At 45.3% G+C, this 19,179-nt stretch overlaps 1 protein-coding gene across 1 annotated transcript in view; it reads left to right on the top strand.

Annotated features, from left to right (window-relative positions):
- The first annotated feature begins 8,569 nt into the window (after positions 1-8,569).
- The window catches only part of BCKDK (branched chain keto acid dehydrogenase kinase), a 232,964-nt gene continuing 222,354 nt past the window's right edge, over positions 8,570-19,179 (top strand). The window contains exon 1 of the mRNA XM_078652492.1: positions 8,570-8,712. The gene's annotated coding sequence lies outside the window, so the exon portion shown is untranslated. The remainder of the gene's footprint in view (positions 8,713-19,179) is intronic.

Here is a 19,179-nt window from a genome sequence, read left to right as displayed (position 1 = left end):
TAAAAGGGCCAAAACTGATCCCATATTGCTCGTGAGGGAAGACAGTTTAAGTACTTCTGTGCTGTCAGCTTTTGGTAATGATGACCTGGAAGTGCTGGCAACTTCATCCATTCCCTCTGTACCTGTGCCCCCTGAGCCATTTATTTTCGGGGGGTTTCCACTAACAACATAGAACTTCTTATTACTTCGTTTACCAATATCCTTAAGAGTTTTTTAAATCCCCTCGCCCTCAAACTAGACTCAATTGAATCGAGACTAATAGCCCTGGAAAAATCAAGTGCGGGGACTGAGGTTCAGTCGGGGGAGGGAGACAGTACACGGGTAATACAGGGGCACACCGCCGGAGCATTTCATTCTTCCACGACCACATTGGCCGTAGTTGCAACCACATCGACAGTTCCACCTGGGGACAATATCAATAATTGCGCTATACCGGAGTGCCAAATAGCACCTGTACCACCTCCTAGGTCAGTGCCACCGATACCCGCTCCCAGGAGGTCGAAGCAATTAGCTTCGGCCACTTTACCCACACAGGAGAGACCCTCCAATGGGACGGTAAACGGCTCGAAAAGTCCGGATGGCCCTAAACCCATGCACAAGGCAGTGCATCTACCTCCCGAGGCGGTGGGTTACACTGTAATTTTGATGGGTGCACCCGAGCTCGCAAGCGGCGTAATGGAACCTTATGAATCCTTACGCAACAAGGTAATCAGCTGGCTGAATATTCATAGACCCCTACCACCGCACTTAAAGGGAGAGGTTCTTATGGTCAGAAGGGTCCCATGGGTTGGGTACACTGCTAAAAAAAGAGTGGGGGATTGTATTATTGTCAGCTTTAGGAACCCCCAGGTAGTCACACATATCTGCAACTGGCTCGGCAATTCAGGTAACACTATTATTGAGTTGGTTCCTCTCTCATACTTTTATCCTAATGTCCCAACCCACACTGTGAGGAGGGACGAAGGCTGGACACGGGTGGGCTTTGCTGTGGTTGGGACAAGATATAGGCCTAGGCATAATATCTATCCCGCCCAAGTTAATTACGCACATCCCAACAGATACACTTGCCTTGATGAAGTGGATTGACTCTGTAAGGGTTTCCCCTTGCAATCCAACGGAACCATTGAGAGTGAATCTCTGGGACAGGGGGAGGTAACTCTTGCGTTGGAGACTCATAATAACAGAGATTTGGAATCTTTCCAAGGGAGTATACTAAAGTCCCCCATTGTTGGCGGGGTTGCAGTCACTTTACCCCAAAGCCAATCCGACAGCACCCCAACACTTCCAGTGCCGTGTGTCCTCAACATCACTTCTACTTTGCAGCCCACTTTGGAATTTCCTGTACACCGCCACGCATCTCGACCAGCGGACGATGTAGCGGAAAATCCATTGGGACCATCTGGAGGGCAGGCACCAAAAACCTCTATTGAGGTTTTGAAGTTCTTGTCCTGGAACGTGGCGGGCATTGCAAACAAAATTCACACAGAGGATTGGGATCTCCTAGTGGAAGGGAGCGATATCTGTCTCTTTCAGGAGACCTGGGCAAGGGATCCCCTGAGTAGAACGGGCTTTGTAGTCCTTGAAATCCCGGCTAGCTGGAGTGGCAGGGGGAGGCCCTCGGGGGGTTTGGCGGTTTGGGTGGCTACTCACGTTGGGTGTTCCGTGGAGAGTATACCCACGTTCTCCCGGGACATCCAGTGTGTGCTTCTCAGATGGCCAAATGCTGTAAAACCAGCAATTCTTAATGTATATTCCCGCCCTGTTAGTGCGGCCTCGGAATCACCTACCCTTGAAGACCTTTCGTCCTTCTTGGGCCAACTTCCAAGTGACTGTAAAATAGTGATGGGCGGTGACCTTAATTGTCACTTCGAACCTTTGGAAGGTTTAAAGGAGGGCGCTATCACCACTGAAGATGACTACTGGGGTGTTCCACCTTGCCAATCCCCTCACCCAAAATCCTGGTCCCCTCTTGCAGTTCAAATCATGTCCCTTACTTTGAACTAGGAGATGAGGGCTTGCAACGGACGAACTCCGTCCGACAGCCCCTCGTTATGTACCTTTAATAGGAGGGATCATGAATGGAGACTGGACTATATTTTTGTTGATATTTCCTTATGGTCCAAGGTCCAGGATTTTAGGATATTGCCTAGAACAGATAGCGACCACAACGCACTGTTACTAGAAATGAAACACCCCGCTCCTGTAGGCGAGTCACCTTCCTCCAGACCATGTGGTGACCCTGGGAATTTGGTCCTCACCTCCAATAGACGTAGGGTCAAATGGGGGAAAATAATTAGTGCAGAAGATAACATAAGAAGAATTTGTGAAGTAGCACTCCCCAAACTTGAAGAAATGGAGGATTTAATTAATCTGCCCCGGCAACTTGATTTTAACGAGCAACTAGGCCAAATTCACGATAACTTGGTGGGAGCACTAGGTGAGGTTTTTTTATCCCGTGGCACCCCGCGACGCAAAAAGACTAGAACCCCAACCTGGTATAATTCCTCTTGTAAAAAGGCTAAAACAGAGCTCATTGCCTCAATTAAAGCAGGCAAAGACAGGGGCAGGGTTGTCGAACTAAGGCGGGAATATAAGGCGGCCCTGGCACTGGCAAGGTCCGAGTGGGACTGGAACCACTGGCAGGAGCTTTCCCTAGCACTGGAATCCAGGGATCTCAAAAAATGTTGGTCCCTGGTCAATTTTGGCAGAGGAGAACCCAAAGCCGCAGTAGAGCCAAACATCGCATCCTCTGCGTGGGAAGAGCATTTTGGTAAACTATATCAAGAGACCGAACAACTGATAAATGTTGATATTGCCCCTGGTGATCTATCCACCTCTGCAGTCGGTATGGAATTTACCCTTGGGGAGGTAGTGGGTGCAATGGAGAGATTAGCAAGGGGGAAGGCCCCGGGACTGGACAGATTGCCTGGTGATCTTTGTAGACACCACCCGGAGATCTGGGGCCCGTACTTCTTAATTCTTTTTAATGCCATCTTGGGAGGCATGAAGATCCCCAGTACTTGGCTGGGGGCGGAGATAGTGCCCATTTTTAAAAAGGGCTTCCCTCTGCTCCCAGCCAACTACAGGCCGATCAGCCTCATAGATGTCCCCCAAAAACTCTTTTCCCGTCTTATCCTGGACCATCTCATGGATTGGATGGCGGCGAATGAAATCTTGGCCCTCTCCAGGCTGGCTTCAGGAAAAACACGTCCACCATGGATCAGATCTTCCGCCTCGTCCTCCTGTACTGGAAAACGGTGAGGATAGAGGGGGGAGACTGTACATGGTGTTCGTGGACCTGAGGTCAGCCTTCGATATGGTCCCACGCAAGAAACTTTGGGAGGTCCTAAAAAAGCTAGGTGTTCCCACACAAATACTGCATGCCATAATTAGGCTCCATGACAACAACTACGCACAGGTTAGGTGTGGGAGGGATGGAGCGTTGTCATCAAGGTTTCCTGTTCGCAGAGGGGTGAGGCAGGGTTGCGTCTTGGCGCCAACCCTGTTTTGCCTCTTTGTCAACAATGTTATATCCCACCTGGACAACGTTAGATACAATGACGCCCCCCTTTTGGCAGGCAGGAGGGTGCCAGCTATTATGTTTGCTGACAACACCCTCCTGCTTTCCAAATCTCCGATGGGGATACAAAGGATCTTAGATGGATTTGGTCTCTTCTGTTTACAGCATGGTCTTGAGATCAATACCGAAAAAACCAAGTTCATGATCTTTAACCCATCCCCAAAGACCAGACCAAACCCCATCCTGGGCGAAGCCAGTCCGGAAAGGGTTACAACCTTTCAATACCTGGGGGTCACATTGCAAGAGAACCTTTCCTGGGAACCCCAAATATCAAAATCTCGGTTGAAGTTATGCCAACTCTCAGGTGCCATTCTAAAGGCTGTGAATACTTCCACCTTTAAACCTATAAGCCCGGCACTAGAGCTTTACAAAACTCAAGCCAAGGCAGCTGCATCTTATGGCAGCGAGCTTTGGGGGTATAGAGCGGGGCGTGAATTGGCTAATGTGGAAAATAACTTCTTAAGATGCCTTTTGGTACTCCCTCGTAGCACACCTCTGCTCCCCCTAAGATTAGATGTGGGATTACCTTCCATCGCCATAGAACTGGAGTCAAAGCCACTAAGATTCTGGCATAGGCTATGGACCACCAGCGAACTCGCGCATTACAGGCATGATCTCACCCATGTGAAGCGTGATAGAATCCCATGGCTGGCCTTTGTCAAAAAGGAATTGTATCGGTTGAAATTGCGGGAGCTATGGGAGGACCCAGAGCAGGGATGTCGAACCATTTCCCGTAAAAATCTGGTGCAAATCCATAAGGAATCCAGTTTAGCTCTTCTCATGTCCGCCACTACCAATGGCACCCTGACTGATCGCTTTCTGGAATTTAAGAATTCCTATGAATTTGAAGATTTTATGGACATTATATTCCCCATCCTAGCGAGAAAATTGTTTATACAGTGGAGGTTAGGTACTTTGCCCATAAAAACCTTCACCTGTAAATGGCTTAAGGACGGGGATAGATCTTGTCCTGGATGTAACATGCATGATGAGGGGAAAATTCATCTCTTTTTCTTTTGCCCTGCTTACAATAGACCCAGAAAATACTGGCTGGTGCCTTTATGCAGGAACCTGGGATCTAGGTCTTACCTGCTTGTATATAGAATTTTAAAAACAAGCACTTTGCCTCATATTGTATTTGCAGTGGCTAAATTTATTATGGCTATGTGGCAGCTAAGGAAAAAACTACTTCCCGCCTAAATGTTGAATATTTGAATGTTTTTCCCAATCAGAATTATCCCTTTTAAATTTTGAAATTATTCTTTTTAATATCATTTAATTGATTTTCCAATCCATTTCTATCCCTGGTACATTATGAAAGCTTATTTATTATTGTATTTTAAAAATGTAATGCACTTTTTAAATATGGATGTATTTTGTATGACTCTTTTATGGTCTTAAGGACCGAAATAAAGAAATTTTGGATTGGATTGGACTTAAGCAGAGTGTTTACCTCCTCCCGAAATCTGACACTGTCCAGATTGACCTTCCAGAAGATATGCATGAGGTATGGGATCCCTTTCATGGACCTTTTTGGTTTCAGAGCGAATGCCCTTCTCCTGAAGTGCTACTCCAGGCTCCTGGAACAGAGTATGGGGTGTGGATGCAAGTGATCTGAAATGGCGAAATAAACTAATGCTTGCTTTTCCTCTATTTCCTTTCATTCTGAGATTGCGAACAATTCATCAAGAAATAGCTGACATAATTGTAGTACTTTACTTTTTCACCCAGAAGAGTATGGTTCTCACTTCTCAAAGCGATGTTGCTTCAAATACCTTGGGTTATTCCTCGCTTTCCTTCTTTTAATAGCCCTCTGCTTCCTCAGTAACTCCCCGTCAGTTTGAAGGTTGAAAGGTTAAATATCTTGGAAACAAAGGTTGTCCCCACATTTAGCAGAAATGGCACAAAGTTCTATGAGACCTACACTCTTCAGTGTTTTGTCCGTTATCTGACATACTTCAATTATAACTGAATTTGGACAAGAATCTATTGCTTTCGGCTCTGAAACTGCAATGATGTATGATGAAGGCTTTTCACAAGTGTGAACATTAAACGAAGGAAGCAGAAGATCTAGTTTTTCTATTTCCCTTCCTGTAATTCTTCTGTTTCTCCTTTGGATCTCCATCAAGTCTTGAATTGTTTATGTTCTTCTCTTCCTCCATGGGATCTCTGGCAAATCTTTAAGTGTTTATAGAGTTTATAGTCTTTTTTGTTAAACCTTTGGACATTGCTGATGGGACAATTCTTTCTTTCAGAGTATGTGTTTTGGGCTCAATAATGTCAGAACATTTGTTTGGGAGCTCTACTCTTTTATATATTTTTCCTTTTTTAAAGTTTTTGTATGATGCTATAGCCTTGAAGCCTAACACTACTTTCTTGCCAAAAGTGAATGCTAAATTTGATATTGCTTGGGAAATCATATTTCCTGTTTCCTTTACTCTCCCTTCTTTTGCAGAAGTAAAATTACAGAGTTTATTGAAAATCAAGTGTGGTATGTCTTTCTTAACAGATACAGCTAGTACAGGAATAACGACTCTTTGTTCCCATAGGCCTTTCTGGTAAAGGTAAGAAGACTTCTAAAATGACTGAGTTGATGGATTAAGGAAGTTATATTGTCTTCCTATTTGAGTCTGGCAGACTCTGCCCTGAAGAAGGTGTAATGACGTTTCCACCAAACTGCATTTCAAAGTGTTTCGTTGAAAGAGACTTACGTTGCCCGTTCCTGGTCCTCAGAACACACTCTCATAAGACATTGTAGAGTTCAGTATACATCCAATGAACAGAAAATTTTTGGTCGGGTATGTTGCAGTCTACAATATTGTAATTTGGAAGGCTTCTATTACTAGTGAATAAATTATCACTCTTTTATTCAAATTAAATCACTGGATGTTGGCTATTTTGGTGATGATGTTTGGATTTTCGTCAAAGGCCTTTTGGCTTTGGCATACCTCACTAATCAATAAATAACTGGAAGGATGAACGTAAAATTACTTACTGGTAATGAAGATTACTAGTACTTAATCGCGGCATTAAAAACACTGGAGATATTTTGTTTCGTCCTACTTCGTGCCAAAGAGTTTACATGCTCAGCCACTCCACGCCTTCACACTGTTAATCACAACACCCTCCTTAACATTCTTCAACAGAGAATGGGCGTGGAAGGCACAGTACTCAAATGGTTTGCCTTTCTTCTCAGACAGATCCCAAATGATCAAGATTGCAAATAGTCTCTCGTCTCCACTGGTGGTTGGTCAAGGCGTCCCTCAAGGTTCTATCCTTGCTCCCACTCTGTTCAATCTCTATCTGGAACCATTTGGGAACCTTCTAAGCAAATCTGGAATCCTCTACCATCTATATGCGGATGACACCCAAATCTACCTCAAGGTGTCTTCCCCTCATGATCTCTCACTACTCAGCTCTACTCTAAACACTATTCACAACTGGATGCTAGTTCACCAACTCATTCTCAATCCCTCCAAAACGGAATTCCTCCTCATATCTAGCTCTCTCTCTCCGCCTCCTGTTCAAGCCTGGATGAATCAATCAAATCTACTCAACAGTAAACCCATCATTGTGGACTGCGCTAAATCCTTAGGTGTCATACTCGACAAAAGACTCAACCTAATCTCACACATCAACTCCATGGCCAAGAGCGCACGTTATCAACTGCGACTTTTGTGGGGGATTCGTCGGTTCTTCCCGGAGAATGACCTAAAAACCTTGGTCCAATCGCTAGTTCTCTCTAGACTTGACTATTGTAATTCTCTTCTGACTGGCCTTCCCAAATCTCACCTCTCCCCCCTCAAATCCGTCCTCCATTCAGCAGCTCCCTTCATTTCAGGGTCCAAACGAAGTGACCACATCACTCCTATCCTGTCTTCTCTCCAATGGCTTCCCATCAAGGCTAGAGCAATCGACAAAACAGCGTGCAGCACCCACAAAGCTTTGCACTCTTCCTCCCCTCGCTATCTGGCGAAAAAACTCAAACTGTCTGGAGGCTCAAGACCTTCTCATAATGCGGAAAAGTTCCTTCTTGAACCCCCTCCTTCAAAAGAGAAAAATTGTTGGCACAATCGTTCTCAGGTAGTGCGGTGAGAACCTGGAACTCGCTTCCTCCTTCGCATCCAGATCTTCAAAACGGACCTCAAATCTCTTTCATTCCAAAGACACTTTCAGAACTAATTCCCTCCTTCTCAGACCCTGCCAGGAAGTTCTTTAGTCATTGTAAATTTGTCACATATATTTATATTTTTGTGTGTACATCCTGTGCTTGCTGCTTTTAAAATTGTGTTCCTTTTGCCTGTGCTGTTTTGATTCTATGGCCTGCTATTGATCGCCAGGAAGTTCTTTAGTCATTGTAAAATGTGTCATATTTATTCTTACTTTTGCTTGTACAGTCTGTTCATGCTGTGCTTGAGATTGTGTGCCTTTTGCCTGCGTTGCTTCGACTCTTATGGCATGCTATTTTTGTTTGTTCTATTCCTGCAACAGTTCTCTCATGTAACGTAACTGGTTCTATTGTACAGTACTCTGACACCTTCGGTTAAAGTCCGCGCTTTATAAAAATGCATTAAATAAATAAAAATAAAAAATAAATAAATAAAGCAGGCGTTCATCACGTTACGTGCACTCACACAGGACACAAAAATAGCGTCAAGTCCGGAGGTACATCGTGCGTCATTGCTGAGCCCCGACAAGGCCGTTTTGTCCGAGTACTAACTTTGCCACAAGGGGAAGAGTAAACCGAAAAACAAAAGACCTGCACTATAAACTCAGCCTGGAGGGCGATGTGTCCGTCTGTCTGTGCCCTATTGTCTCGTGGCTCACATGCCGGTACAGGATCACTTCCGGGGAAGCAGCGGTGGCGTCTTTATTTTGTGTAGTGTTGCCTATCTTTTCCGGGGCGGGTGATTTTTTTCTCTAGCCAATAGCGGGACTTATTGGGCAGGGCGGGCACCCAGCATCTCTCAGTAATGCCTTTTAGCCTGCCAATCAGCATAAACTAACCATCCGATTGCCTCTCCTTGCCTTCGCTTATCCACGTCGTTTAGCTAGTCCCACTTATGTTGAAATCGGCGAAAGCCAAGCAGAGGCACTTGGATAATTAAAGACCTGCTGTCGTGGGGCGGAAGGTAAGACTGGTTTCATGAACCTCTTCGCGGGCGACAGGATTTTCATTTACGCTTCACTCGTGTGGAGTAGGAAGTGTTTACCGTACGGCAGTGACTACTAGAAGGCAGAATCTGCCCTTCGTCTCTAGACCCTCTTCTCGCCACATAAAGCTGTTTACATGCACCCCGCAGACTGGCCCCTCACCAGTGACAGCCCCAGAAAGGTCACCCTCCCCACCCCACCAAAAAAAATACACCTGTCTGTAATCCATGTAGCCAATAAAATATGGCCCTGATTAGGCTCGGTTCATGATTTGGGAGGGCCATTGAGAAGCGTGGATGGGCCATAAAGATAGGTGGGTTTCTTCAGAGTTTCGGGTGTCTGAGAGTTATGTTGTACGGATGTGAGCTCCATAGCTTACGCACTGCTGGCTCTGTCTGCTCGTTATAATTGTGTATTTCTAGAGGCTTAAAGTTAGTGGCATTATCCTTTCTGTTCTCCATCTGACGCATCTTTCTGTCTGTTCCTCCCCTCTCCTGACTTCACTGTCCTTTCTTTCTGCTTCACCTTGGTGACCCTCTACTTCCTCTCACCTCACTCTTTTCTCCTCCTACTTTCTCTTCTCCTATTTCCCCACTGTTCCCTTTTTCATCATTCTACCCTTATATCTATTTCCCCTCAACCTCAGCTCTTTCTGCCTTATACTAGTTTCACTCTCTGCTGCCCCCGCCATCTTCACTCTGTATCAACCTTCTCTTACTCCGCTTCATCTTTCTCGCCCTTGTCTCTCTTCCTCTCGCTTAACTTCCTCTGTCTCTCTGACTCGCCTCCACTCACTATCCTCCCTCGTGCCTCAGCCTCCCCTTATTACCCTTCTGTCGCTCTGCTTCACCGTCCACTCTCTTCATCTTACCCTTCTTCCTCTCCACCCCACCACAGACTCTCCTCCTCACTCTCTTCTACTAGCCCCACCCTCACCTCACTGCTGAGATCACACATGAGATCTATAAACACCCAAAGGTATGCATATTTAACTAATGAAGCACAATAACAATTTAAGAAACATTCAAAGGTGGCAACCTGAGCAACGAAATCAAACCAGATATCAGATGTGGGCCTGTTTCTACCCCCACCTGCCCACTGTGCCAAGAGTACATCTTCTGAGGTTAGCAACTGGACTTGTAATGTGATTGCTATTTTCTCCACCACTGGTTTGTTGTCAGTCTTTTGCACTGAATATATCTTAAAGGGAACAAAGAGGAAACTTACAGCTCATGTGAGTGCCTCAAAATTGAACTCTCTCCTAACTATTGACTGGCATGCTTTCTCTTCTTTCCTATTCTCCTGTATTTCACCAGTCTCTCCCATCATCACCCTCTGTACCCATCACCCACAATGTCCATTAGTCTCTACTCCTTGTTCTACCACTATCCTGCAGTCTCTCCACACTCCTTCTTTGGCCCTTTCCCCACCACTTATAATTTGTCCATGGCCCTTTTTTGTGTCCACCTTCCTTTGCCATTCTCCTGTCCTTAACAAGCATCATCTTCTGCCTTCACCTTTCGGTCGTCCTCTTCCTCCGTTCATGTTTTATGACCCCCAACTCAGTATATGTTTACCCATCCCCCCCATACTCGCATCACTCATTTTGCTCCTTAATATCCTGCGCCATCCATACGACATACTCGGACTGCTTTTTCATCCTCCTGCATCCACCTCTCACACCATTTTCTTCACCTGCTGTACTTCATGATGCCCATCACCCCCTACTTTTCACTAATAGACCCTTGTCGTATTTCAGGACTTCAATGGAAAGATACCATTGCTTCCGCATCTGTGAATTCATATTTAGTTAATATTGTTAGTGTTATAAGTGATTTATGCACTCTACCTTTCTCAATGCCTCAAAACATCAAATTTGTTTGAATGTTAAATAAGTGTGATGTGTATCCAGATCGGGAACACCTAGCAACTCAGAATTTTTATATTGTTGGTAGAAAATCAAAGTATTTTTTATTATAGCGTTTGCTGTCTGTAAGAAAGTTAATTATTTGGGTGGGTGACTGCACCCCCCCCCCCCCCCCCCCCCAATGAATAATAACAATTCTTGGCAGAGTGAACCCTCGAATTTACTAAATTAATTCAAACCCTCTGGTAGCAAAGGCACAGAGCAGGTCGGCTTAACTTAGGGAAATGTGGAAAGCTTGTATGCAATTCCAAGACAGTAATAAAGTCAAAACACCCAGTAATAAAAATCCCATACTGAATTAACAAGTAGAGTAAAAATTAGTTAACAGAATGATATCAAAACAACAAAAATCCAATGAGGAAAACCGGAGCTTTGAGGTTTTAAAGTTTAGGTGAAAATAGCACCAAAAAGCACAAAATGCCAATGGCAGGCAGTGGTCGCAGTGGACTGAGACTCAGGGGCAATTTAAGGCCAACCTTGGACTCTCACATCTAACACTAAAATCTACTTTAAAGCAGGCCCTGGGCGCACATCAAAAACGAGACACAAGTCTAGTAAGTCAAAGCAGGGTCCTTCAGCAACCAGACAGAGGATGCACACGAATTGTGATCTGATCCTGTTTACATGTGCCTCAGGCCATTCAGGCAAGATTTGACACGGTTTTGTCAACTGAAGGAGCAGCAGTCTTTACCCTGAATTTCCAGCTGGGCTTATAGGAGTCATAATTACCCATTCAGATCGACAGACTATCAAAGTGGTCTATTGTGTGGCCCCTGGAAAGAGTTTTACACTTCATTAAAGGCTATGTGCTGGACAGCTGCTGGAGAGCTAATGTAAATTAGCCCCCAGGAGCTAAAGGTACGGAAAATGTAACTCTGTAAAAGTAACTTTTCCTTAATACTCATCAAAAATATAACTTTATATACATTGAAATTGATAATTACTATTAAAATAGTGGTTTCATTATTTTCCTTGCTAGTCCCAAACCAAAGATAGCAGTGTTAATATTTTATTTTGTACTCTGGTTTTCTGTATAGGACACATTGGCCTGCCTCAGTGAAAATAGCTTTCGGAGCCTTGCCACTGTAGGGACACGGTGACATTATTTTTCTGTGTCCCACTTTCAAAATACCATGCTCTCTATCTTGTGGGCTACAGTACCTACAGAGGGGTCCCTTTTTCATATTTAAAAGGGAGGGCTTTGTCTGTCACAAAAGGTTATTGTGACAGGCTGTATTGCAGCTTTGCACTTAAGGAGTCAGATTACAATGTCTCAGGTACCCCCTTCTGTTTACACCTGCACAGTAATAACAACCGTCCCCTTTTGTTTTTATTGAGTTCACACAACTGTAAACCATACAATGCAGAGTGATATTTAGACATATAAATACATGGCATCATTACACATGTTTATAACCATTTTATTAGAATACACCGCAATAGTATTGGACCCCCACGAGAGGCCAAGTAGGACATCACAAAGTGGACTGAAATAGTCAAAAGGAGTCTTCAATGGCAAGCCAATACGGATAACACTCAACATTCTCGCCTGTGTTTCAAGTCCAGCCAAATATAACATGAATAATCAAAATTATACCATACTACCAAAAAACGTTACCCCACCTCCCTTCCCTCCCCGCATGCTCAGCCACAATATCGAACAATAATCTACACACTTTTCATATCTGTAGTCGTGTGTGTCTCGGCTCCAAGGTCCATCGTAAATAAACTGTACAGTCCTGATAGCATTACCCAATATAGCCCACAATTATTGTGAGGAGCCCGTGTATCCCGTAGTCGTGGATCCCGCCCCCATGTTATAGTTTGAGTACACTTTAGTAAGACAAAATATCTATCGCAGCATATTCTTCCATCATTGCATTCCAGCTCATCGAAAATGGTGTTTTCCTTAGGCCTCTAAATTCCTCTCTCTTTAGTTCAGCCCCCTCTGCCCTACCCCATCTCAGCATTTCCGTGTGCCAGTCCTGCAGCGACGGGGCCCTAGTGGCTTTCCATCGTGTGGTTATAGCTCTCTTGGCCAGAAGGAGCGCAAGATTAGCAAAGCGAGAGACAGGGTTACCCTTCTTGTCACGAGGCCCCAACCCCAGTGTGCAGTATTCCAAGGTGTCATTCTGGCGAGCCGGGCCTATATCCGTCAATATTTTGCATATCGTCGCCCAATAGTGTCCCAGCCTAGGGCAGTCCCACACCATGTGTACCAATCCCGCATCGGGTGCGTGGCAGCGCGGCAGTCATCATTTGCACCCGGCAACCTAACGCTCAGTCTGTGTGGGGTTAGATAAGCTCTGTGTAGCAACATCAATTGTATAAATTTAAATTTAGGATTACGAAAGACCTTTTTGGGGTACCCCAATATAGTGTCCCATTCTTTGACTGTAAATGCACGGCCTACATCCCCTTCCCATTTGTCGCGTAGCGGGCGTAATGAGCTCGCTCTCTCAGTTCGAATCCTGTGGTTTAGCCATTTTGACAGTCGTGCCCCATTTCCCATTAGATATTGCATGGTAACCAATGTATTCGTAGATGGTTCAGTGTCCTCGGGTGACCATGTAGTACGTATATATCTAGCTATATGTGCATGTAAGAAGAACAATGTATCGGGGGCACCGTGGACTCGCACAAACGTCTCGTGTGTCATTAATACACCCTCTGGAAAAAAATTCTCCTATCGTGGTGATGCCCGCCCCAGTCCATGCTCGTAGACCACGGGTAGTGGCCAGTTCAGAATGTGTAGAGATACCCAGCAGCGGAATAGTAGGGGCATACGATGTCATTCGTCCAGTGTATCTCGCTGCACTCCGCCAGTAAAGAATAGCTAATTTCAATAAGTGGGGCGTTGATGTCGCTAAGGGGGCCTGCGGTAGTAAGAGCCTGTGGATAAGTCCCCTATCCCTGTCCCGTGATGTCATATCCAATTCATGCAAATTACGTCCTGCAAGCCAATATGCTAGCCATTGTAATTGGCTAGCGTAGCAATACGCACGTAAATCTGGCACACCCATCCCCTCTTGTGTCGTGGTGAGTTGTAATTTCCCTAGGCTAATACGTCTACGCCCAGTACCCCATATCAGGTCTGTCACCAGAGAATTCAGTGTTTTAAAAATCCTCATGGGGACTAGTATCGGCAAGTTGGTGAAATAATATAAAAGCCGCGGTAGCAGCACCATTTGTGCAATGGCTACTCTGCCCGCTACCGATAGAGGTAATGAGACCCAGAACTGAACTTGAGTTTTGAGAGCGGCGATCGCGCGTGCCAGATTTCCATCCAGGAGGTCCATGGCATCGCGATAATCCTGTATTCCGAGGTATTTAAAGGTATCAGGTGCTATGTGGAAGGACCAGGGGCCAAACTTAAAGGTACTGCTCCTCACATTGCTATCAAAGAAATATGCGTATGACTTGGTTGCATTAATAGCCAGGCCAGAAAGGCCTTGGAATGACTAAAAAATGTAGGGCATTGGGTGAGGGTCTGCGTCCATGTCTTTGATATAAAGAATGAGATCATCTGCGTAGGCAGAGACTGTGTGGGATGTACTACCACGCGTTATACCCTTACAATCTGCTAATGCACGGAGTCTGTGCAGAAGCAGCTCCAGTGCCAGAATAAACAGTAACGGTGACAAGGGGCAGCCCTGTCTGGTTCCCCGAGCCACTCCATATTGCCCTGAAATATGCTGACCCGTGCGTGCCCGCGCGGTGAGGTTCGTGTATAATAAGCGCAACCATGGTATATACTCAGGTATACCGAAACGTGCAAGTGCATAGAACATATAGTCCCAGCGTAAGGAATCGAACGCCTGCCGCAGATCAAGTGATATGCAACCTTCCTTACTTCCCGTGTCGCGCGTGCCCAGCATGACCCGGTGCAGGCGTCTGATGTTGAGTGCCGTGTTCCTACTAGGAACAAACCCACATTGATCGGTGTGTATTAGCGTAGGGATAAACTGACCTAGACGAGTGGCCTACAACTTACTCAGAATTGTATAGTCCGTGTTGAGGAGTGATAAGGGTCTATAGCTCGAAATGAGCAAAGCATCCCTCCCGGGTTTCAATAAAGAAATCACTAACGCCTGTAGGGAAGTAGTGGGGAGCTCACCTCCCTCTAACGATTCACGATATATGCACTGCAAACGAGGCGTTAGCAAGTCCACAAATCCCGCGTAAAATTCAACCGGTAGACCATCATTCCCTGGGGTTTTGTTACGTGGTAAAGCCTTTATCGCCTGCCGGATTTCCGCCCCTGTTATTGGCCGCATTAATTCATCTCGTTGTTGCTGTGTAAGTTGGGGAAGGCGTAAACCTTCGAAAAAAGGTTCAAAGTCGGTGTCAATAAGTCCAGGTAATGGGCCGTAAAGGTGATCATAGTAGTCCCTAAACGCGGCATTAATGTCCAATTGCGTGTCCACCACTACATCCACACTGTTCCGAATTTCTAGTATGGGTGTGGGCAATGGGGCGTTTCGAACCAATCGTGCTAGCAGCGGTCCCGACCTGTCAGCTTGCGTGTGCGGTCTTTGTGTGTATAGCCTGTAATCAATAACCCGCAGTTCCTTCAGAAGTTCTGCGTATTGAATGTTAGCCGTCTGCAGTTGTGTGAGTTGTTCATTTGTCTCTGTAATTTCCCCTTCCGGTGGCGCCAGGCTACCCTCTAACTCCGTAAGCCGCTCTATGAGTGCAAGCTGAACTCCTGTCTTGGTGCTAATTGCCTCCCCCTTAATGACCGTTTAAAGGCATCCCATTCCATCTGGCGAGAGCTAGCAGACCCCGCATTCTCCAAAAAATAATGGTCAATCGCCTCCGAAAGGGCAGTGCGGAAAACCTGATCCGCCAACAACTCAGGTTGTAGCCTCCAAGTCGGTATTGGACTTGGAACTTTGCCCCATTGTACAGTCAATTCCACTGGGTTATGGTCTGACAGGGTTTTCCCCATATGGAGCACCGAGGTAACAGACCTCAACAGGATGCCGGAACAAAGAAACCGGTCTATCCGAGTGTGTAGACGGTGTGGTGGTGAATAAAAGGAGTACTCCCGGTACCTAGGGTGTTTCGCCCGCCATGCGTCATGGAGTTCCCAACCCTCCGTCCACCTCTTAAGCGCCTCCGCTTGCTTCTTGCTTTCAGTGGCATGTAATAGGGGGTGAGACCTGTCCAAATCCACATCCAACACAGCATTAAATTCGGCCCCTAACACCCGGGATATTCAGTCCAGTCTGTCAAAGCTGCGCTCAGTGGTTAGATACTTATCCTGGTCATTGTTTGCTGCATATATACAGCCCAGTACCACATGAGCCCCATCCAACAAGCCATGAAGCAACACATAACTTCCGTTCACGTCTATTTTTTGCTCTAGAAGTTTAAAATGAACATTGTGTCGCATCCACACCCGCTGCCCCCCTGGAGAAAGCCGAGTATGAAGTAGCGAACAATTGCCCCTGCCATTTTCCTTGCAGTTTGGCTGCTTCACCAGCATTAAGATGAGTTCCTTGCAAATAAGCTATAGAGACCTTCCGTCTAGTAAGTTGCGCCAGGACCCGGTGTCTTTTATGGATTGAACCCAAGCCCCTCACATTCCATGTGCAGTAGGTGTATGTATTATGTAATGCCATTGTGGTGCAGAGAGCGTAGTCTCCATGTGACCTGTGGATACCGAAACTGTACACAGAAATTGCCTATGAGCCAAGCATGCGTTAACATAAAACTTCCCCAATACTAGGTTCCCCCATAAAACAACAGAGGACCAAACGTGAACCAGAAGTCCAACATGGATTTCAAACAAGAAATGCTTCATCGCAATCGCCTGGGGGGTGAAGGCCTGAACTGCGTCAGTTCGTAGAAACAACATATTGCCCATTTGAATATGTCTTGGTTACATTGTCACATTACCCTATAAAACTTAGTTACACTAGACCCACAAAGCAGCCACCAACAGTAGTACATATATTGCATAACCTCCGTATACATTACTACTCCCGGGCCAACAACCGTCCTCTTTGACCTCACCCCAGTCACTTAAAGTCAAGGCATTGGTGTTCTAGAGGAAAGTTACAGAATTAGGCTTTGATTGCGAGCCTGCATGCCTGTGTTATTTTTGCATTAAGGAACAGAAGATGGTTTCAGCGTATAAAAAGGCCTGTGGTGGACCACAGAACCATCTTGGGAGGGCCTGACCCACTCTCCGGAACCTAGCCTGCCTGTAGGTGTCACAGACAGCCTTGATGTCTGTCATCTTTCCTTCTGGGTTGGAGCTTTCGAGACAGAAGGGTTTGGGCTCTTCAGACTCTGATAGCTAAAATCATGTTTCCATCTTCAGTGGATGGCTCATACAAGTAGTGTGTAATGGGTATTTGCAAGGCACCAATTTGTTGCCACTCCCTGTTCCTTTCTCCCAATGGTGTGACACGGGGACCCAGAGTTACTTGTCATAGTGAAGCGTTTCACTTGATTCGTTTACAGAGAAACTCTTCCCCTGAGATAAAGCCACCAAGAGATTGTCTGGGCATGCTAGTCCAAATTCAGCTATGCCTATTTATTCACTGGATGTTTAAACCCATTTGGGTTTTCTGAAGGGCCTACATGCAAATGATTTCCAATTAAATCCATCCTTTGTGTATTGTTTTCCTGCCTATTCATTGTTATATTCTGCAAACCTGACTTAATGTTACTTTTCGATGTACGCAGACCAATGGGTGGGAAGTATGCACGTCATTATTGCAACTCTGTTTTTCCAATGCTTGTGATTTATTTATTTTTGATTTTTTTTTTTTATGGATACACGATTGTAGAAGAATCCTTGGATCGCTGAGCTGCACATTCATTTCTTCTGGGATGTTTAAAGCATTGGCAATGTTGGCAGCTTCCTTTTTAAAGAAGCATTTGGAAAGCTCTCCCCTTTACAAGCTATTGGCTTTATCAATGTTTTTTGCAGATACAGTGCAGCACAAGCATTACTTTTTTCGATGATGTGCAGCATTAACGAAAAATAATGGAATGACCTGTAAGTGGGCATGCGCACCAGTGTCCTGACTCTTTGGTGACTAGTGTAATGATATGCAGGGCAATTATTGGTGTACCAGGAATTTTTTTAATGAAATATAAAAATAAAAAATGTAAAACTTTTTTGGGGGGATGGCATTGTGCTCTGAGATTTTCAGGATAGGAAAGATACAGTACTTCTTCCTTCGCTATATATTATGAACATTCTGCAATATGCAAAACACGAGATGTCAGTGCAGTTTTAAAGTTCACATTAAATACTGATCAACGTAAAGTGCCTTACAGACCTCATTCAGATCTTAGCGAGGCACTGACTGTAAGCTTTTGTGTAGTGTTCAGTCTCTAGGCTACGGCATGCCCAGTTTTTCACATGTCCGTAGGTGGTGTGACAGCGTTTGCATTATTGTGTCTGCTCAAATAACTGTTGATGGACAGAATGCACAATATCATACATTCACCCCAGTACAGAGATCTGGGCCTAAGTCCATCGTTTTTTTGCTCACCATGCCATTCCAGTTTGAACCCAGCCATATGCAAATCAGTCCTTACCCTGTGCCCCATGGGAACAGTCCAGACCGAACTGCCAAGCCCGGTCCTTCCTGGACTGGAAACAAGCATCCTAGGACCGGTTTCGGGTTTTCAGCCCTCATCAGCCAGGATAGCTTGTATCCAGTGGCATGGAGAGCACGGTACTCACGTCTGAGCACTGGGGGTGAATGTTTTGCCAATGTGCAACATTCCGTCTATCATCTTGTGTGTTTTGCCGTTCGCCCTATGTGGGAAGGGTAGGCCCAGAAACCGGTCCTAGGATGCTTGATTCCGGTCCAGGGAAGACATGGCTTGGCAGTTCGGGCTGGACTGTTCCCATGAGGCACAGGGTCAAGACTGATTTGCATATGGCCATGTCTGAACTGGGGTGGCGTGGTGAGCACAATAACGATGGATTAAACCCAGATCTTTGACTGAAGGTGAATGTTTTGCCAATGTGCAACATTCCGTCCCTCATCTTGTGTGTTTTATTGTGTCTGCTCTACAGCTTATTTTGAAAGTTTTATATAGCGCGAACAAGATCTTTGCAGATATCAGAGCGCTTTACAAGGGCATGGGGATACAAAATACAAAGTAATAAAGCGTATATACAAAGTAATATATGAGGTAGTTAGGTAGCTAGTTACATAGGTGGGTCAAAGGACATGAGGTAGGTCACAGGTGAGGTAGTGTCGGTACACAGTGTATAGACAAACAATTGCGTCAATAGTATAAAGTGCAATAATAAGGAGCATATACTTGCTTAAGCGTGTTTAGAATATTTAGAGTTTAAAGGTGGGCACAGTTGAGGTGGGAGTGAGCCGGGTGTATAGTCCCCCAGGTGCGACAGTAGTAGGGAAGTAAGGAACGTTGAGGTGGAAAGGGTAAAGTGTGCAAGGTCAACCAGGTGCGTCAACAATATAACAATATACATAATCAACCAGGTGCATCAAACATTATAACAAAATACAAAGAG

This window comes from Lissotriton helveticus, chromosome 7 (assembly GCF_964261635.1).
Source record: "Lissotriton helveticus chromosome 7, aLisHel1.1, whole genome shotgun sequence".
Classification (NCBI taxonomy): domain Eukaryota; kingdom Metazoa; phylum Chordata; class Amphibia; order Caudata; family Salamandridae; genus Lissotriton; species Lissotriton helveticus.
Note: the sequence above shows the minus strand (reverse complement) of the source record. Positions and strands in the feature narration are given on the sequence as shown.